The sequence below is a fragment of the Engraulis encrasicolus genome, unplaced genomic scaffold, assembly GCF_034702125.1.
Source record: "Engraulis encrasicolus isolate BLACKSEA-1 unplaced genomic scaffold, IST_EnEncr_1.0 scaffold_58_np1212, whole genome shotgun sequence".
Lineage (NCBI taxonomy): Eukaryota > Metazoa > Chordata > Actinopteri > Clupeiformes > Engraulidae > Engraulis > Engraulis encrasicolus.
This window is the reverse complement of record NW_026945906.1, coordinates 193255-215594: the sequence shown is the minus strand read 5'-3', so window position 1 is coordinate 215594 and position 22340 is coordinate 193255. Positions and strand designations below refer to the sequence as shown.

Below are 22340 nucleotides of genomic sequence, written 5' to 3'. Positions count from 1 at the left end.
TAGTCTGAATTCATGTTTACAACCATTGTTTTTCATGCCAATTAACTGACAGGCTAATTTCTATTGAAATGTTTTGTCTTATTTCAATTGCTTATGCACAATGAAATGTGTTCACCTCAGCCCACCTCTTCCATTATGACAAAACTATACACAGATAAGTCTGTATGCCTGAATGTACCTTCATCTAATATGAATATCTAGTTTTGGGAAGTTATTGTCTGCTGATTTTATTGCCTTGTTTAGATTAAATCCTTGAACGGTAGAAAGGTGAAAGGTGGAACAAAAGACAGGTTGATGTCATTGTGAAGATTGAGATCTTCACGGTTTTAAAACACACATTTGTATCTGCTTTTCTTTGTACATGTGTTTTTAAATGCTGTTTAAAAACGGTTTATTTCTCATGTACTGCATTTAGTTTTCTGTGGTTTAACCTGCTTGTGTAACTGACTTGGGTGATTGGAATTGGTTGTAATTGAATGCAGGTGTGGAGCTGATTGATTCTTTGGGACTGATTGCCACACCCCTCACCTGTCTTTTAAAACTCCTCCCTTTCAGTTGTGAGAGGAGAGACTGTCAGCAAGCAGGAATGTTGTGTTTTTAGCTTTGTGTTAAATTAAAGATCCTAAATACAACCCAGTTTTACCCTCTGTTTTTAAAATGCACAACCGAGAAGGAACATCTTTCTCACAGTCATTGTGAAATATTTACTTTCTTGATAGTTAGGCTATCTCCAATCATTATCAAGCTCCTCCTACTCAGTGACTTGGCCACTACATGTTTAGACACTACATAACATCAGGCACTACATTGTACTTTTGCTGTAGATGTAGCGAAAGCAATGGAGTTGTTTTGCAGTGATTAGTCCTAGTCATAGAGTCTTTGCTATCTACATCAGAAGCCACACAATGGTATATTGTGCCCCCACATCATCAAGCCAATGTACTGAGGCAGGATCACATACTACTCCACCCTGTCCTCCTGTCAGTCACTGAAACGGGATGGATGAAATTGAATGGGGAATTAGTCCCACTACTCCTGTATCTGCCATTCACGAAGCATGAAAAGACATCACAACTTGTGCTCGCCCCAAGGAGTGCCTCATCCCCCTCTGGATCTGCAAGAAGTGGCATGGAGTACATGGAGTCATTCAGTTGCTGCAAATAAGATAAATTTGTCTTGGGCATACATAGCTGTCGCATTTAAGCGAACAACTCCTTCAAAATCACTGGAGAGGAGGAGAGGTAATTGAGAATAAGTTAACCTAGGGCTCTGACTTCTACTCCAAAGGACTTGGATCATTAGTGGGACAGTCAGAGCACACCCACAACCCTAGTGATGGTCAATATCACGAGGCCTTCCCCTTACTTGCACTTCACCCCCATGGTGTCCCTCACACAACTGTGCTTCTCTCATCCAGTGAGCTCCATCATCTAAGCTTCACCTATCACTTGGATCCCTCACAACTCCATCACGTACAGTAGATAACCTATAATCCTTCTGATTCGCCCTGATCGCAAACCACAATACCATAGAACCAATCAGGATCACTGATTTTTCAGAGATGTGACACAGTCAAAATGTATGGTGGTGAGAAGTTAAATAAGTGAAAAAAGTAGTTCTTTCAGCAACAATGACTGCTCCAATGAGTCACTTTTCGAATCTGTGAATAGTTAAAGCGCAGCTCAGACAAATGTGACACAAAATGTGTCATAAGTGCAAGGATTTCTTTAAATAACTCCACTCTTTTGGACCTCTATGCCTATGGCGTAGCTCCAGATGGAAGTTGCTGTGGCCAGCAAAAGGTGGTAGCCTGGCATACAGAGAATAATTTCTGTATCTTTGAATGCAAAGAAAATCAAAGAGATAATTGCGGCCTTCAGGAGGCACACCTACAAGACGAAAAGTTAGCCCCTCTCTATCCTCCTGCTGCATCAACAGAGCTAAAACGTTATCTAGGACAGCCTCCAACCGGGTCCTCAGCTCTTTGCCTTGCTGTCCTCTTGGTACAGGTGTGTCAAAGCAAGGACCAAACAACTCAACAAAGGGCCATAACCACATTTCACACGCACATGCACAGAATGACCATTCATTGGTATCCCTCAATCCAATGATCTCTTGTGTTCTGCAATAGACTAATTGATACAGCACAATGTAAAATAGTTGTGTTTGCAGAGTGGGCCACCACTACTGTAATATCTACATTGAGCAAGACAATTGATGCAATAACTCTTGGATACCAATGAGTATGACATGAGTACCAATACATGAGTATGTCCTCTGTGTATATATTCACACACACACACACACACACACACACACACACACACACACACACACACACACACACACACACACACACACACACACACACACACACACACACACACACACACACACACACACACACACCCCGTATGCACTCCCTGCTCTGTTCATGGTTTTTTTTGGCACTACTAATTGTATATTCTGCTCACCAAAACTGTTTTGTGAATTAAATGTGTGCTCTGAAGTGTGTTGCTTTCAATCTCATTGAACATGTGCATAGTGACAAACACCATTCTATTCTATTCTATTCTATTCTATTCTATTCTATTCTATTCTATTCTACACATCAGCTCACCACTCAATCCTCCTTTATTCATAGATTGAATGAGCACATCAATAAAATTGGCAAACAGTGATTTCCATTGTAAAGTTGTATAAAAAGAATTATTTAGGCAGACTTGTGTGTGCACTTACTTTTATGGTTGAAAAGATGGGAGCATGGGACGTGGTTTGAGATGGAAACATTTCATCATGGTATAATGCCTCAATTATTGAATTGAAATCTGCCTGAGTGTATATTAAAGCGCCTGTATACGTACGTATGTGTACGTTGGTGTTCCAATAAGAATGTCTTCTCTGCCACACTTGTGTGTGTATGTACTCTCTCAATGTGTGGTCCGTCCGAACATTGCAATGTTATGCTTGATTGTTATTTACATTAAGAGTGGCGACAGGGTGGGGATGAGGGAGTGAATGTAGTGTATGTGGGTAGTAAGTGTTGTCTTTTCAGTGACAGTGTTCGTATTGTAATGGACTCTACCGGGGGCCTATTCGAAAACAAGATATGTTATCGAAGACCAATACATTTAATTAATGCCGGATTAAATTGAAATAGGGGAAATATTCCAATATAAATGATCAATTTATTAACAGTCTTAAACATGTATGCAGGTCTAAATCATGTCTTTTCATCCAAATCTTAAACCCGAGCACAGCAATGAATTCCCCATGTATGAAAACCTATAGCTGGCATAATATATTTAAGAGATGACCTTGTTTAATCACAGACATGTACTGTATATCTCTAGTGATGGCGGCCATATTGGATTCCTTCATTTTGAGGTACTATGGGATTTTTTGAGCCTGGTATACAGCAGATTTAAGTTAAGCATCTTTCAAAACTCATGGAAATGCTGTAAACCAAACATGAACACTAAAAAGACACTTTATCCTGCAAGCAAAAATATGGACACAGAAGTGTAGCATTTTTGGGTCAAAAAACAGTGCTTTTTTGGTGGTGTCATCCCATGTTCTACTGCCAGTAACTAAAGAATGGAAATAGGTAGACACAAACTTCTTTTTTCAGGTGAAAGTAGACAGTTCAGTGCAGTTTTTGGCAGTATTGGTGTTCACAAAGCCATCAGACATTATTTTCTGTGGATCTTGAAAGTTTGATCATAATGCTAAAAATCGTTCACAATATGAGGCTCCCTGTTTTTAAAAAGCTGCCAGTCAATTATATAAACATTTTCTTCAAATCTGACCTTAAATCTGATGACAGAATGGGGTTCCCCATATATGAAAACTTAAAAATAAGTCTTATTTTCATATTCATACCTTGTTTAGTCAAAAAGAAAAGGGATTGCGAGATTTTAACCTGATGTCGGCGGCCATATTGGATTTTGCCCGTTTGAGGCATTTCCGTACATTTTTGCGCCCGGTATACAGCAGATTTGGATTCAGCACCCTTGAATACCCCTAAATCAGTTGTATACCAAAAATTAACACGATTTGCCTTCAGGACCTTAAATAAGCACATTTTCTGAAATTCTGCCTAGACTACAAGGAAAACATTTGGTATTAATCCCCACTAGATTGTGTCCATACATGCTCAGCTGATATTTCTCTCACGTTGTGGTACAGTATGGCATAGACTGAATATAAAATATAGACATCATACATGTTTTCAGCAAATTTAAACATTACTTTGTGAGAGCAGTTTGGCAAACTGATACCAGGCGCTGGGTGTTTCAGTCATGGTGGAGGATGGGAGGTGCTTAAGTACCATGATCAGGGTACCTCAACTATGGTGAGATAGTGGGGCAGGACCAAAACACATTCACAATAATAAACAAGGTTGGGGGAACATCAGGAGCATGTCTAAGGAACCAAATATGCAACCAACAAGGTTAACAGGAATAAAGTGACGGTGAGAGAACAATAAGGGAACGGAATGGGAACTACACATATAACATTCTAGGAACGAAAATTAAACTTTCCTGCCAACCAAGTGAGAACGGAAAAATAACCAAACATGACTCTCTGGGGACGTACCCAGAACTAAACTGGAACCAAGGGCTTGCGTTCCAGGAACCTTCGTAGAACTAAAAATTGTTAGTAGGGTAATAGTTTTGTCATTAAAATTGTTTTAGTCAGGTATCCCCCTGACTCGTTTTGAACAGAGTTCTCAGAAAGCCCACTTTCAGATTGCCGTATCTAAAAATCTACTTTAAGTAGGTCCTTACAAATTTCAAGGGGTAACAGTTGGAACATGTACTTGTGAAATGTGGATGTTTACATTGGTGACTTTTTTGATGCGGGAGTGATGTGAAAGTGATGAATCCAAGATGACACCCAGGTTACGTACTTCAGGGGATGGGGTGATGGTGCATCCATCGGTGTCCAGGTGGAGTCCATACTGTGTGTGTGTGGTGTGTGTGGTGTGTGTGTCTGTGTCTGTGTCTGTGTCTGTGTGTGTGTGTGTGTGTGTGTGTGTGTGTGTGTGTGTGTGTGTGTGTGTGTGTGTGTGTGTCTGTGTCTGTGTCTGTGTGTGTGTGTGTGTGTGTGTGTGTGTGTGTGTGTGTGTGTGTCTGTGTGTGTGTCTGTGTGTGTGTGTGTGTGTGTCTGTGTGTGTGTGTGTGTGTGTGTGTGTGTGTCTCTCTCTCTCTCTCTCTCTCTCTCTCTCTCTCTCTCTCTCTCTCTCTCTCTCTGTGTGTGTGTGTGTGTGTGTGTGTGTGTGTGTGTGTGTGTGTGTGTGTGTGTGTGTGTGTGTGTGTGTGTGTGTGTGTGTGTGTTGTCAGTCCTGTGTGTGTTCCACATCTATGTATATTCAGTATGATGCTGCTTTCTGTCTCCCAGGCTGAAGGGATGTGAGCTGACAGAGGAGATCTGCTGCTATCTGGTCTCTGCTCTGACCTCACACACATCTACACTCTCTGGGAAACACCTGAAGAAAGAGGAGGTGGAGCGGTTATGTTCTGCTCTTAATCATCAAGACAGCAGACTGGAGACACTACAGTAAGCACCATGTGATGCCATTGTGTGTGTGTGTGTGTGTGTGTGTGTGTGTGTGTGTGTGTGTGTGTGTGTGTGTGTGTGTGTGTGTGTGTGTGTGTGTGTGTGTCAGGGTTCGTACGGTCATGAAAAACCTGGAAAAGTTATGGAATTTGAAAATTCAAATTTCCAGGCCTGGAAAAGTTATGGAAAACGTATTTTTGGTCAAAAGTTTTGGAAAAGTCATGGAAATCCATCCAGTGTTCCATCAATTATCTTTATGAAGTTGATGCCACGGCGTAATAAAATCTACATGTCCGAGTTCTCGTGGAAATGTTGTCTAGTACAGGCTGCGTCTGCCTAACCAGGTGTTGCCAAATTGAGTGGGTTTCAAATAACGCATGTTGTAATGGCTCCAGGCGGGTTTCAAGCGTTTTGGCACTAGAAATCAGTCACACCTGGCAACCCTGCCTCGTAACGCGCGAGCTAGATGTAGTGTGTGCGTGGTGGTGAGAGAGGTGATCATAGCTCTAATCCTAGAAAAGAAATGTGGTTCTGTACGATATTACAGCATGTCGCAAAGTGTTACTTCAACAATGCGCGGCTTAACTTTCTGAAAAGATGATCAACAATGGCTGGAGAGGACGAAAGTTGTGATGTGTCCGTCCGATATGGGCGAAGCAGCGGCACTTGTTGTCTTGAAGGGCAAGATACAGCAGGCGGTTACCTCCTCAGCTACTAACAGGTTAGCAGTTATACGCGTTTTAAAATATTTAGCGGTTCCACTGAAACGTAGCTAATGCCAAAAGGAATACAATCCTAAGACCTGTTTGGTCTTGGTTTAATTTGCCAGATAGGGCACCAAGCGAACCTTTATGCTTTCGGTAAGCCCCGAGATTTTGATATTGATAAGCAATGCACCTGCTGCCTGCGAGTGAACTTGTCCAGTGTGCTGAAAGATTACATGAAATCCGTACAGTAGTCTATGTGCAGCTGACCGCGAGCCAAACGATTTTACCAATGTCTGCATGACGCGCCTGTTTTGAAATACGGTATAAACGGCAGCGTGACTAGAGTTTGAAAAAGTCATCTGTGGCTTTGGCTTTGTTTTTCAAATCGGTCAGATCGTTGTAACACAAAATGAAACTCACCCTAGCATCTCCTTGAGTGGGCGTCAGACTAGAACTATGCCACGAACAGTGCAGTCTCTCTCTCTTTTTTTGCTCCAGCAACGACCACAACAAATGACAACATCATTCTTACAGGAGCTTTGGACTGTTGTGCTTAGGCAGGTGTAGTAGGCAGGCCTATGATTTCTTACTTGGGCAGGATGAGCATTTATCCATCTCCATAGAGAGCATGTTGATACAAATGTGTCTTCATGATGATTTCACGACCTAATTTGCTATAGGCTGGCCTAGGCCTATTCATTTTCATTTCTGACTGTACATTAGACAAGCGAATTATATAACATTGGTGAATAATAGCAGAATTAATGTAATACAACATGAAGTATAATGGTTGCTTATAGCTTGTAGTAAAAGATAACCTATAGTATGAATATGTTTATTGTTTACATATTTGTAATATAGGCTATGTAGGCCTAATATATAATATAATATGCCATAGTCTATAGTATAAGTATATACAGTAATTACATATTTATAATATAGGCTACGTAATATAGCCTGCACTGTAACAAATAGCTGTTTATTTACGGCAATTCTGCAACAGCATTCTACTGTTTTTCGAAAAAACAGACAACTACTGTGAAAATATTACTTTGAGTCACATATTGAGCATAAACAGTAAGTACTGCACAATAGCAGTGTTCGCCGTTGTGGAAAAAACTAGAGATGCACCGGATCCTGATTTTTAGGATCCTGCCGGATACCAGATCCACTGAATAAGATCCTGCCGGATCCGGAACCGGATACCGGATCCTACAAAAGGGTCGAAACATATAGTCTACTCGCACACGTGGGCCCTTTTTATTACGTTGGCGCAAACTATTTTTTAGACTCATTGGCTTATTGCCACACTGCCTGCAATAGCCACTTCCAAGGGATTTCACTCCATGCAGTGATTGGGGTTGTGAAAGACTGAAAAGCCTAGGCTAGACATACACCAGACCCTGATTTTTAGGTAACATGCCGGATACCGGATCCACTGCTTAAGATCCTGCCGGACCCGGACCCTGTGAAAAACTCTATTATCCTGACGGATCCGGAACCGGAACCGGATCCGGTGCATCTCTAGAAAATAACAAGTTATTTTAGGCAGCACCATTGAAACTCATTCATCCTCCACTTGTCCGTGATGACCATCAAACTTCAATACCACCTGAAGAACTGAAGTCATTCTGACTGGTTAAAGATTATCTGATACTATCAAGCATGATGAAACAATTTCTAAGGAAATGCAGCAAAGTGTGTGTGGCACATGCATTTTGATAGTGATGAAAGTGTGAATGGCTGAAACATTTTAAGAACTTGTAACACTCTTGCAACAAGCAGCCCCATCTAAACCAATCTGCTAATCAGTGCCTGGCCTCACCTGAGTAGGGCTGTTATGCCATTATTCAATTACGGGCGTCACCTGCCAAGGGCCTGATGACTCTGGTCACATGGTACTCTTGCACCTGTATATAAATCTGGACTATCAACACTTCAGTTGCTTGCCTGCCTGCTGGCTGGCCTGCATGGCACAGCATAGCACTTGTTTGCCTACAAGCTTGCTTACATGCTTGCTTACATGCTTGCACACTTTCCTCTTTGTGAAAGCTTGCTGTATGTGGCATCATTTGTGGCATTGTTGCATATAATGTGCCTGCTGCAAATTAGGCATTGCTTTGAGAGCTAGCTTGTAGTGCTGCTTGTTTGCTGTGCTACTTGGTGCAAAATAATTTTTTAAAGACTGACCAATGCTATATTTATCATTGGCTCATCAAGAGATACAGTAAAAAGCCCACCTTGCACACTATCATTGTAACATAGCACTGCGTACTCTGAAATTTTATTCAAAGGACCACCGCAAATCATTTTCTCAATACAGCATTGCGCCATAGTATCATGCTCAAGGCACTCCAGTCATGGTGAGCGATGGGAGGGTGGGGTGGTAACATGGCCAGGGTACCACAGTTATGGAGAATGATGGGTGGGGTGGGATGTTGCCATGGCCATATTCATGAATACAACTATGACCCAGTATTTGCCTGTCATCACACAGTACAATTCAACTTTTTAACTGAAATGTACTGTTATTTTTCTGTAGAGTACTGTTATTTAACAGTTCAATTGCTGCTGAAAAAATGTTATATACTGTGATACATTAAACAGCAATGAGCTGTATTTGATTTTTGGTGTGAAATAACAGTAGAATTACAGGTAAATATAATTGCTAGTAACTGCCGTTATTTTGCAGGGAAATTTTCTTAGAGTGTGTAATATAGCCTAATATGCCCCCACCCCCGCGCGCACGATTGGTCGTTGTTTTCTTGGTCCTGGAAAATCAGTAAAAGTTTTTGGAAAAGTCATGGAAAAAAACTGGTGAAAAAGTGTATGAACCCTGGTGTGTGTGTGTGTGTGTGTGTGTGTGTGTGTGTGTGTGTGTGTGTGTGTGTGTGTGTGTGTGTGATGACTCTCCACCTGCCTTGACTACTGTAGAGTGTTCACCGTCCAGGAGATCACACTCACAATGGAGGAGTTATTCCCACACACACACACACACACACACACACACACACACACACACACACACACACACACACACACACACACACACACACACACACACACACACACACACACACACACACACACACACACACACACACACACACACACAGATACACACACACACACCCTTAAAAGAGATTGGTTAAAACAATGACTAATCTCGTTGGTTGAGGCAATATTGGTCAAATTAACTGTGACATTGGTAACTATTAAACAAACAAATTGGTTATCTAACAACTAATATCATTGGTTAAGAACAAATTGGTTGATTTAACAAAGATATTGGTTAACTTTAATAACAGATTGGTTGAAAAATGACTAATATCATTGGTTAAGCAAATGTTAACTAAGACAGAGCCATTGATAACACAGAGTTACGCCTACCTTTGATCTCGGCGGGAAAGTCACCTAGTGGCTGTGTAGACACGCTAATGGCTCTGTAAAGTTCTAAACAAACAGAGAGCCGTCATTGACTTCTACTGAGCAGAATAAGCCTTTCTACAGTAAGCATTGAATAAATATGCACACAAACGGGATCCATCCCATTTTTTTAGGTAATTCGTCTAGTACATCTAGGTGATATAAAATACTGTGTTGTTTACACGCTACTGTCGTAGAACTGGTGTGTTTTTATCACGTTTTGAGGGAAATCACCATTAGCTTAGCCAGGAGCCCGCCACTTACCTATGAGATGCTAACTTTCTTGGTAGCTTCTGACTGTAATCGTTAAAGCGTTGTGTTCATTATTTACACTACAAATATTAATTCGTTAAAAACTAATCACATACACTTGTATGTCTATAGATCTCTAGCAGTGAGACGCAGGCCAGCTTTAGCCTTTATGAGGCTGCATCAGACCTGCCAAAAACATGCATCGTTGCATGCAGGCAGAGTGAAGAGGATCAGGGCAGAGACGTGTAGTCCCTACACACGACTCTGAATCAGTGGCATGGAGCAGGGCCATGGATCTGTCATGTGGACTAAATAAATTATAATTAAAAAAAGACAACAACTGTATAACCAGTACTTGAGTGGGTCAATTAATTTTTTTTTAATGTATTTATGTATGTTTTGAACACAGAAATACACTGGATGCTCACTGCTATGGTGCCAAGTTAGACAATAACCTAGTGTGAATATGCATTTTTAATACTGTATACCTTTTGTTATTAACTGTGTGAAGGCATAGCATAATGGTAGAACATCACACAGACACTTGGAATGCTTTGTAAGCATCAAACTGTTGACAGAGCATGACAAGCATGAAGAATTCACATAGGCCTAAGAGTAAGGTTTGAGGTTTCTTTTTGCTCAGCGTAACAGTAATACAACAACAAAACTGTACACTTCATAGTTGCAAAACTGAGCTAATGGAACATATTTACAGCAATGCAAGTGATAATGATAAAAAACAAGAAACAGATAGAGCAGTCCAGTTTTGGGTGCAAAACACAGGTAGTGTAACAGATGTAAAGAAACTGGCCATAATACAAACGAAACATCTGGAGTTGTTTTGGAATGGTGATGTGGGAGAAGAAATGGAGCCTATGCAATCCTACAGAGTGTGGAAGGCCAAAACAGGACACAGGCTTGTCAAGTGATCCGGTTTCTGTAGTACCGAGTAGTAGTAGTCTGTAGTATGGAGCCTCTGCAGGTGTCATGCAACTCACAGCACTCCTGAGTGTTGTGCCTGTCAACAACACAGACATGCAGCGGTCATACTCAACGTGTAACATTGAAATAGACAGAAAATTAAAACTGTAAAAGGGGTCTATGCTGCTGTATATGAACAACAAATATCATTATCAGTGAATATGGTACACCTGGAGCAATTAAGTGAAGAACCAGATGAAGGTGGGAGACAAGCTGTATGAAGACGAGCAATGAAATGAAGAATCACATTGTAATAACAATATACACACCATGACTGTGAAGGTGGAAGACAAGGTGTATGAAGAAGGGCCGGAAATCTGTTCAGGGGTCATCAGTCAATGATGAGTGAATATGACACAGCTGGAGCAATGAAATAAAGAAACACATGAAGTTAGGAAGGGCACTGACAATCTGTTCAGGGGTCATCAGTGAAGTAAAGAATCACATAGTAATAATAACAACACACCAAGCAGTGAATGTGGGGAGGGGGCAAGCTGTATGAAGAAGGGCTGGATATCTGTGAATGATGAGTGAACATGACACATCTGGAGCAATGAAATAAAGAAACACATTGTTACAATATACACACCAAGCTGTGAGTGTGGGGGCAAGCTGTATGAGGAAGAGCAATGACAAAGAAACACATGAAGTTGGGAAGGGCACTGACAATCTGTTCAGGGGTCATCAGTCAATGATGAGTGGATATGACACACCTGGAGCAATGAAATAAAGAATCACATGAAGTTAGAAAGGGCACTGACAATCTGTTCAGGGGTCATCAGTCAATGATGAGTGAATATGACACACCTGGAGCAATGAAATAAAGAATCACATGAAGTTAGGAAGGGCACTGACAACCAGGGCTAAGATTCTCGAAACCTTCGTTGCTAACTAAGGTAGCAACTAACGACCCAGGTGCGACAAAACTGTTTCTGGAACACTTCGTTCGGACTTACAAAGTCCCAATGTTTACAAGTAATGTAGTTAGTCGTTCGTCCGATGCTGGAGCGAACGACTCAGGTGTTGCTGCAAAACGAAGTAGGGGCTGTTCGTTAGTACTACTGTCGGAATTGGAACGAATAGCATGGTTAGCTAGTTCACCTTTGTTTTGGGAAGCACGTCACTCTTGCTCGTGGTTTGGGGCGGGTTCAGGCAGAGTTCAAGCAACATCGATCGATTACTGCCACCAAGTGCACACGCCTCTGACCCATACTACACCAAATGTCTAGTCATGTTACGAACAGGGCTGAAAAAAAAAAACCCACCAACACAATGTTCAAATAGGGGAAAAAATATTGTCAAAATATTATATAGGAAAATATAAATATAGGAAATTCTATGTTCCACTATCGTGCTTCACGAGCTCCGATCAATCAAAGCTGCGCCAAAAAAAAGAACCCTGTTTTATTACCATAGGGATTTGAACCCACACCAAAAGCAGCATGAATGCAGAGTATTTAATCGCTTACCTAACATATCTCCACACATAACAAAACCAATAGCATATTTTGATTAAACTCCAACAAGCATAGGCTACATGGAAATACATGTAGGCCTATACGTTGCCATTGCGAAATGCGCTGTTCACTATTTTTTTAAGGCGGCACCAGTGTGCGGTGATCCTTCTTGTTTTCCTTGCATTGTAGGCTATGCCTTAGTCCACAAGAACTCCAAACTACATCGTAGGCTACAACAAGTTCAAAAATGGACATTATGCAACTGCCCTAGTCTGGCCTTAATGTGACTGCGTGCGTGGCTGCGAGGCAAAGACTCTCGGATGCCAGAGCTCCACAAGCGCGCCCAACAGCACGCGTGGATCGGCCACTTTACGCACACACACAGAGGTTGGATAAACAGTTGCGCAGAGGAATAGGCACCTGCGCTTAATGTAGGCCTATCTTACTGAGGGAATAAAAATCTTGTCACACTGAAAATGCCTTTGCGCTTACCATTCACCGCCCATTGCTCTTCAGTCATTGATGGTGATGTGTAGACCGACATTTGGTTACTGCATTTAATGGGGTGGATTTTGGGGATATGATTGTGTTAACATGTCTTTTCCGACGTTGAAGGACTTTGAATGTGCCATGTTTACAGACATTAACGGCCCCTTCCATAGGTCCCTTCCTGCGCGTCTTTATGTACAACGGCAATAATGGCAGTTCCACCAGCTTACGTTGCGCGTAAAGACGCGTGCAGACTGGAAAATTAAATAAACATTCTGATATGTTTTATTAATTCTCGAGCGTAATTTCAGTTATCATTTCAAGCAGCATTTAACTGCACTCTGCCTGGCCATGACCTGTTGAAAGTGTTGCGTTGCCCATGAGCGTGAGAATGACTTCGCTTGCCGTTCTGGAAAAAAGATGTGATGGGTGGTTATTATATAGCCTAGGCTATATTCACCGGGGATTGAACTCACGCCTCCGATAAGGAAACGGCAAACATGTATGGAATTCCGACATTCTAACCACTCACCCACCAACCGTGCTTCCAAATTAGTGGTAGGCTATAGCGTACAATATTAAACATTAAATGCAAAACCTAAGTAAAAAATAACACATGGTGGATTGTAATGTCGCATTTGGTAACTGCAGTTGAAGAGGGGTGAAGTCGGGGACATGATTGTGTTGACAAAGATTTGTGGACTTTGATAGATGTAATTAGCCTACTGAATTTGACAGGCACTGTGTGGTACAGCGTCACTGCTTTGCGATAAATGCACCCGAGCTGTGGCAAGACACTCCGAGCATTTCTGACAACTTCGTCGTGCGTCTGAACTTACTTGGTTGGAATTTCATCGACTTACTTCGTACCTCGGACTTTGTTGGTTAGAGGCTTTCGAGAAATCATAGTTGTTGGTTAGTTGTTGTGTCGGACTTCGTTCGGACTTACTTGGTCCGAAGGCTAATTTTGGTCGGATTCGAGAAATCCACCCCAGTTCAGGGTTCATCAGTGAAGTAAAGAATCACATAGTAATAATAACAACACACCAAGCGGTGAATGTGGGGTCAAGCTGTATGAGGAAGAGCAATGACATAAAGAAACACATGAAGTTGGGAAGGGCACTGACAATCTGTTCAGGGGTCATCAGTCAATGATGAGTGAATATGACACCTGGAGCAATGAAATAAAGAATCACATGAAGTTAGGAAGGGCACTGACAATCTGTTCAGGGGTCATCAGTCAATGATGAGTGAATATGACACACCTGGAGCAATGAAATAAAGAATCACATGAAGTTAGGAAGGGCACTGACAATCTGTTCAGGGGTCATCAGTCAATGATGAGTGAATATGACACACCTGGAGCAATGAAATAAAGAAACACATGAAGTTCTGGGGTAATCAGTGAAGTAAAGAATGACATAGTAATAATAACAACACACCAAGCTGTGAATGTGGGGAGGGGGGCAAGCTGCATGAAGACGAGCAATGAAATGAAGAATCACATTGTAATAACAATATACACACCATGACTGTGAAGGTGGAAGACAAGCTGTATGAAGAAGGGCCGGAAATCTGTTCAGGGGTCATCAGTCAATGATGAGTGAATATGACACACCTGGAGCAATGAAATAAAGAAACACATGAAGTTCAGGGGTCATCAGTGAAGTAAGGAATCACATAGTAATGATAGCAACACACCAAGCTGTGAATGAGGGGAGGGGGGCAAGCTGTATGAAGAAGGGCCGGATATCTGTGAATGATGAGTGAACATGACACACCTGGAGCAATGAAATAAAGAAACACATTGTTATAATATACACACCAAGCTGTGAGTGTGGGGGCAAGCTGTATGAGGAAGAGCAATGAAATAAAGAAACACATGAAGTTGGGAAGGGCACTGACAATCTGTTCAGGGGTCATCAGTGAAGTAAAATGATAGACTGGCAGACAAAAAAAATAGACATTAATCCACCACTCATTCAAATCAATCAGAAACTATTTGATTTCACAGAGCTAAAAGGAGAAATACAGGTATACGGCGCATTGTCAATGCGGTGCACATCTGGCTACGGACTGTGCATAGTAGTTCGACTAGCCAACTTCAAAATTGTTCAGCAAACTATTCAGCAACCGTTCAGCAAACATCCATGGTTTACTCAACAGAAATATATATTTCTCGGTTTCTGAAATACCTGGTTGCCATGGCGGCGCATCTAGATGCAGCGGCCCGGAGCTCCCAAAACAAATGCCACTTTTTGTTCTATTTTGTAGTTTTTAATATTGTTTTACTTAGATATAGTGTCAGTTTACAATCAGTAAGTGCATGTGCAGTGTACAGTCCGGAAAAACTGATCGATATCCGACTGGAAAGTTTTATTCCCCCACCACCCACGGACATCCCCGAGGAACTACTCAGAACTACGGTGCCTGCATGGATAATCGCCCGGCGCAAATCTCACCGTCGCCGGCGGAGGAAGAAGCGCGGAAAGAGAGGCGGCATTCGTGAGAGGCTGAAGAACTGCCCAAACAAACCTCCACTCCCCAGCCTGGTCCTCGCTAACACACAGTCTCTTACCAGCAAGATTGACGAGCTGAGACTTAGGATTTCAACAAAGAGGTGGAACAGCTGTGCTCTTCTCTTTACGGAAACCTGGTTAAGCGGCAACATCCCCGACTCTGCTATTCAGATTGCTGGATGGACTGTTTACCGGGCGGACCGAACTGCCGACTCCGGAAAAGGGAAAGGAGGAGGTGTGTGTACTTACGTGAGTAACTCTTGGTGCACCTCTGTTATCATCACTGAACAACATTGCTCTCCGGACTTAGAATTTATTTCTCTGCAGTGCAGACCGTTTCATCTCCCAAGAGAATTCACCGCGGTGTTTCTCCTCACTGTTTACATTCCCCCCCAAGCGAACGCAAAGATTGCATTGAGTAAACTCTATGACACCATCAGCGACCTGCAAAACTCTCACCCCGACGCCGTGTTCGTTACAGCAGGTGACTTCAACCATGTCAATCTTAAGTCAGTTCTGCCTAAATTCCATCAGTTTGTTGATTTTCCAACCAGAGGAAAGAACACATTAGACGTTGTTTATTGCAACATAGCCAGCGCATACAAAGCATCCCCCTCCCCTCACCTCGGTAGCTGCGACCACACCCCTCTGCTCTTGACCCCTGCGTACAAGCCGCTCATCGCCAGGTCAAAGCCCACTAGCCAGGTCATCCAAGTCTGGCCTGAAGGAGCAATTGAACGTTTGCAAAATTGTTTTGAGGACACTGACTGGGAACTTTTTAATCAATCAGACTTAAATACATATGCATCTACAGTTCTGGACTATATTAACTTCTGTGTTGATAATGTCACCATCCACAAGACCATTTACACATTTCCAAACCGCAAGCCCTGGATGAACAGTCAAGTCCAGAACCTGCTGGCAATTAGAGACGATGCGTTTCACTCTGGTGATCAATCAAATTACACCATAGCCAGGGCCAACTTGAAGAAGGGCATCAAGGAAGCTAAACACTCCTATAAAGCAAAAATAGAACAGCACTTTGTGAACTCTGATCCCAGACGTATGTGGCAAGGCATTACATCCTACACCAACTACAAGAGCACAAACACCTGTCTTCCCAGCTCTCACAATCCAATTCTCCCTGATGACCTCAACAACTTTTTTGCAGGGTTGGATGAGGGACCCATCCCCCACCCCCCACTGAACTGATAGACACTGCACCACATGTAGGCCTGGTGTTAAGCGAGCACGAGGTTCGGCGAGCCCTCAGCAGCATTAACCCTCACAAAGCACCAGGACCAGACGGGGTCCCTGGGAAGGTCCTAAAGCACTGTGCAGGCCAACTAAGTGCAGTCTTTACCTGCATATCGTCGGCTTGCTACCAAAACCGCCTAAGTCCGAATTTGGTCGAAATGAGATTTTTGCATAAACTTACTCCCCTACCACAGCTGCATCACCCTGCCTTTCCGCCAGGGTCATTGATCAATCACAACAGTCACCAGAGTCAAAAATCTGTATGTATAAAGTCACACATTGCCTATGAGAAAATGAATGACCAGGGACGTAGCTATAGGGAGGACAAGGAGGGCATTTGCCTGTAGGCCTAGGGCCCTCCTGCAGGTGGCAGGGGTAGGGGCCCTATTATGATCTTGGCAGGTGGTATGGGGGCCCTATCTATTCATCCTGGGGCCCTGTGCACAATTATTCTGCCAATGTGAATGACTTGGGTATTTTTTTTTTTATGCAAGAAACAGTTTATTTACATCTGTTAAGAGTCTCTCTCTCTCTCTCTCTCTCTCTCTCTCTCTCTCTCTCTCTCTCTCTCTCTCTCTCTCTCTCTCTCTCTCTCTCTCTCTCTCTCTCTCTCTCTTCAAAGACAATGGCCATGTTTCAAAACTTCATCCTTAGACATCTGTCTGAGATAATCTGGTTAACACACAATGGTTGTAGCCTTACATTAATTTATGATTGTAGCCTTAAATAGAATTGAGCAATTATTAATCATGTGCTTTATTTGATAATATCACAGGTGTATAAAAGACTGCCATAGGCTCCATCCTCTTATGACAATCTGTTATTTCATACATTTATCTAATATTTTATTATGTAGATCTTGAAAGGCATTGGGTTGATATCACTAGTGCAATGAATTATTGCATACACAGTAGAATAATTAACTCCAATGTACAAAGGATCCAGTAGTGGTTCTATACTATATTCTGAATGCCACGGTCATGGTGTTGAAGTGGGCGGGGCACAGTTCTATGACCAGGTTACCTCGGTCATGGGTAAGGTTGGGAGGGTGGGGCAGTTCTATGAGCATGGAAAATAGCAGAAGTGAATCAAAGATGATACACAAGGAGGAGACAGTTCGTGAGGAGGTACAAGGACCAAAAGAAGTGCCCCACCCCTTCATCCTCCTCCATGACTGATGGGACCTCAACATGGAGATTGGAGGCCACTGCATGGCTTACTCTGTGTGGTACGGCAATCTGGTGAGAATGTAAATAATAGTTTCATTGAAAGCTAATATGACTGAAAGTGTTCGAAAGTAAAAGAAATCTGTGAAAATCTGTTGGTAGACATGAGATTTACCAGCATACTAGATTGTTACAAGGTCTACAAAAAATATTTCAATTATTCACCATTTCCAGGATTAAAGTTTTTATTCCATTATTTTGAGTAATTACTACTTTTTGGGAATGCACGCACCAAGCAATACACAGGTGTTAAGTGCAGGTGCAGACGCCGACCTTTGTTGGTCTTTTGTCATTCAGGATTAAAGTTTGGAATAAAAATAAAAAAGAATAGTATAACTATCAAAATAATATGCAGTGCATTGGTCTTGTTGTGCTGCATCAAATAATTTATTTTAAAGTGTTTTGTTTTCCTTAGGAGCCATTTCATGTTTGACTTGCAGCTTCACTCAAAATAAATAAAGAAAATAAATTAACATCTTAGACAGGTACTGTTTGTAGTGGACCAATGGCACAGACATGATGACAGGATGATGCAGATGTGGTAGGGGAGTAAAGTTCTGCAAAAATCTCCTTTGACCAAAATTATTAGGGGGGACTAACAATTGCTCTTTGCCCAGGGTCTCAGATTTCCTAGAACCGCCACTGATGTTTGGCGCCCCCTTTGGCGATTAGTTTTTGCCTGTTTTCCAAAAACCTCAAAATCGGACTTAGGCAGTTTTGGTAGCAAGCCGACGATATTTAACATCTCCTTGAAACAAGCTGCAGTCCCCATTTGTCTGAAAACCAGTACCATCGTTCCTGTTCCCAAGCAGGCGGCCATCAAGTCTCTCAATGACTACCGCCCTGTAGCGCTCACACCTATTGTGATGAAATGTTTTGAAAGACTGGTGCTAGCACACCTCAAGTCCATCACTCCACCATCCCTCGACCCGCATCAATTTGCCTACAGGGCGAATAGATCTACAGAGGATGGCATTTCATTGGCCATTCACACTGCCCTCTCACACCTGGAGAAACCAAACAGCTATGTGCGAATGCTGTTCATTGACTACAGCTCCGCTTTTAACACCATTCCCCCTATCAAGCTGGCCACTAAGCTGTACAACCTCAGCTTCAGTCCCCATGTCTGCAGATGGATACTGGACTTCCTCAGTAACAGACCTCAGTCTGTACGCATGGGAAAACATCTTTCAAGACCCATCACCCTAAATACAGGCGCGCCGCAGGGATGTGTGTTGAGCCCTTTTTTGTACTCCCTCTTCACTCATGACTGTGATCCTAAGCACAGCACAAACACCATCATTAAATTTGCTGACGACACAACCGTGATTGGCCTGATCTCTGACAACAACGAGACGGCCTACAGAGAGGAGGTGGAGCAGCTGGCACGCTGGAGCCAAGACAACAACCTGGCCCTGAACTCCAAGAAAACGAAGGAGGTGATCCTGGACTTCAGGCGGTGTGGCCAGGGCAACCACTACCACCAACCCATCAACATCGGAGGGGAGCCAGTGGAGGTTGTACAGAGCTTCAGATTCCTGGGTGTGCACATCAGCGAGGACTTGTCATGGAGCGCCAACACCTCTGCAATGGCTAAAAAGGGATCCCAAAGGCTATATTTCCTTCGCACTCTAAAGAAGGCCCAGCTACCACGAGATCTGCTCACTAACTTCTACAGGTGTACAATTGAATCAGTAATTACATACAGCATCACATCTTGGTACACCAGCTGCACACACGACAACAAGAAGATGTTACAGCGCATCATTAAAACAGCAGAGAGAATCATTGGGTGCCAACTACCCACACTTGAGGAGATCCACCATACACGCTGCACAAACAGAGCATTAAACATCCTTAAAGATCACACACACCCTGGTCACAGGCTCTTCACCATGCTACCATCTGGCAGGCGCTTTAGGACTCTGCGTGCCCGCACTACGAGAATGAAGGACAGCTTTTATCCAACTGCCATTAGACTCTTGAACGCAATACGTCACCTGCCCCCCCTCAATACTTCAGGACTATCGATACTGTGACATGCACATGGATTTTTATGGATTTTTATATATTATTTATTTACTGTTTAATCTTTTATTTTGTGGGCATTTGTGGGTTGCTACTAAACACAATCTCGCTATATCTGTATAGTGACAATAAAAGTCTACTCTCTACTCTACCTGGGGTCATCAACTTCAGTACTTTAATATTCGGGACTCAATTGTAATTTTTGTAGCTAGCCAACACATCCACACGTAAATGCTTACTCGCTACGCTAACCACATGCAGCTACATGCATTCAAATAGCTGGGAAGATCAAACCACGAATGTACACGGGTAATATGGCGTTATATGAATGTGGGAAGTAGAAAACACAGTCGTTTATGATACAGATAGTAGCGCATTGTATAGGATTGTAACGTAGCCACTATGCTAACTTAAGCTACCAGAAGTGGTTATTCATTCCTAAACAGCGTTCGTCTTTAACATCGACATCGCAATTTTCATGCAAACCACATGCAATTACATAATTGAAGGCTATACTTTAGACAACGGATACTGAAACACAGAAAACATTTCGATTTGTTCTCCCATTTATCAACTTACCGAGAAAGGTGTCGACAGTCAAACGAAAGTCTACGGGGCCCACTTCCGGATATGGAACTTCTTGAAGTCTACAGGGAGGAGCCATGACACGGAAAATAGACCCCGCCCCTTGCCCACGTATGCCAATGGGATATACACAACTCTTTTCTATTCATGACTCTGAACTAAGAGATTGGTAACTGACGCAGGTCTGACGCTCAACGTCAAGTACGTAACTCTGCTTCTCAATTTTCTGACAAAGCCGCCATCTTGGTGCTGCAGGAAAGCCGTTTGAGATATTGGTGACATTCAAACACTTTGTGAGGTAAGTTTGTTTATTTTCAATGTTTCGTTAATAATTTCAAGACAATGCCAAATATACAGTGAATAACGAAACAGTTTCTTGTTCAGGATGGTAATTTGCAATGAATTTGTCTTCAGACCATACCTCCGCTGTCTTCAGACCATACCTCCACAGGCCACTAGTATAACTACCAGTATGCTAACTTAGCCCTAGGTTGTTTTCACAACTTTGTTGGAAAGTTTGTGTTTTGTTAGAAACAAACTCTACGAAATTTACAATATAGATTTGCTCCGAAAGAGCTATAAAACTTGTCCAGTGGTGCCAAAACACCCATGTCAGAGTCAAGACCTAGCTAAATGTCCGCTAGCAACATAGCTATCAGTGGTTTCTGGAGGAGGGCCGAAGGGAGTGCTTCCCCGCCGGCCAGAGATTGTTTGCGCCGGCCTCTTCACCTGAAAGAGCTAGCGCTGCATGATGAGGTGGTTCGCTAGCAACAATTAGCATAGTCTAACGGTTAAATCATGTTGCCTTCGTTGAGGGATGATTGAAATAGCCCGATGTATTCATAACTGAATATTGGTTTCTTGTTAGAAACGAACACATTTTGAATATAATTTTGTTCTGAAGTTACAACATGCCAAGTTAGTGTTGTAAGCCTGTTGGCGCCAAAGTTAAGAGCTAGCTAAATGTCCGCTAGCAACATTAGAGCTAGCCAAACTATGAATAATGAATAATGAAATACTTTAGCACCTCCCATCCTCCACCATGACTGAAACACCCTGCGCCTGACATCAGTTTGTCAAACTGCTCTCTTAAAATAGTGTTTACAGTTGCCAAAAACATGTATGATGTTTATAATTTATGTATCAGTCTATGCCGTACTGTACCACAATATGAGAGAAATATCAGCTGAGCATGTATGAACACAATCTAGTGGGGATTAATACCAAATGTTTTCCTTAATGAAGTTAAAATATAACCATACCATCTACATCAAGTGCACAATGGAGCAAGCAATGTAACATGTGCTGTTACTGACTAGCTCACAAAGCAAGGCACAAGATGTAGCTTACAAATGCCATAAGCCAAAAGCGCTATTGGCTTGCTTGCAAAGCAGGTAAACAAGCGCTATGCTGTGCCATGCTGACCAGCCAACAGGCAGGCAGGCAAAGAACTAAAGCACTCTGACAATCCAGGTTTATATACAGGCTCAAGAGTACCATGTGACCAGATTGATTAGGAGTTTTTCAGATGCAAGCAATTGAATCATGATTTACCAGCCCTAAGTAATTAGGTTTGGCCAGGTACTGATAGACAGATTGGTTGTGAGGGGCCTGCTTGTTAAGGTGTAACAAGTTCTCAAGTTATTTTTTTCACTCACCACATCTTTTGTGTGATGTTGTGTGCACAGCCAAACCTTACATCAACCCAACCAAGTTGAGTTTAATGAATGAAATGTAATTAAAAAAAAAATAGATTGTGTGCATGATTAAATCTGGAGGAAATGCTGTTACTAATATGTAGACGTATATGATTTAATCGGGTGGACAGTCATCATTGCTTATGCTCTGAAC

At 42.3% G+C, this 22340-nt stretch overlaps 1 long non-coding RNA gene across 2 annotated transcripts; it reads right to left on the bottom strand.

Moving 5' to 3' along the window:
- Positions 1-10563: 10563 nt before the first annotated feature.
- Positions 10564-20646, bottom strand: LOC134444515 (uncharacterized). Of its 2 annotated transcripts, XR_010033986.1 has the most exons (3): positions 20484-20646; positions 11198-11288; positions 10564-10965 (listed from the first exon to the last, which is right to left on the bottom strand). It is a non-coding gene; the product is annotated as an uncharacterized LOC134444515 (long non-coding RNA). The 2 variants fall into 2 exon arrangements; XR_010033987.1 differs by lacking the exon at positions 20484-20646 and having other exon boundaries at positions 11198-11413.
- Between the last annotated feature and the right edge of the window lie 1694 nt (positions 20647-22340).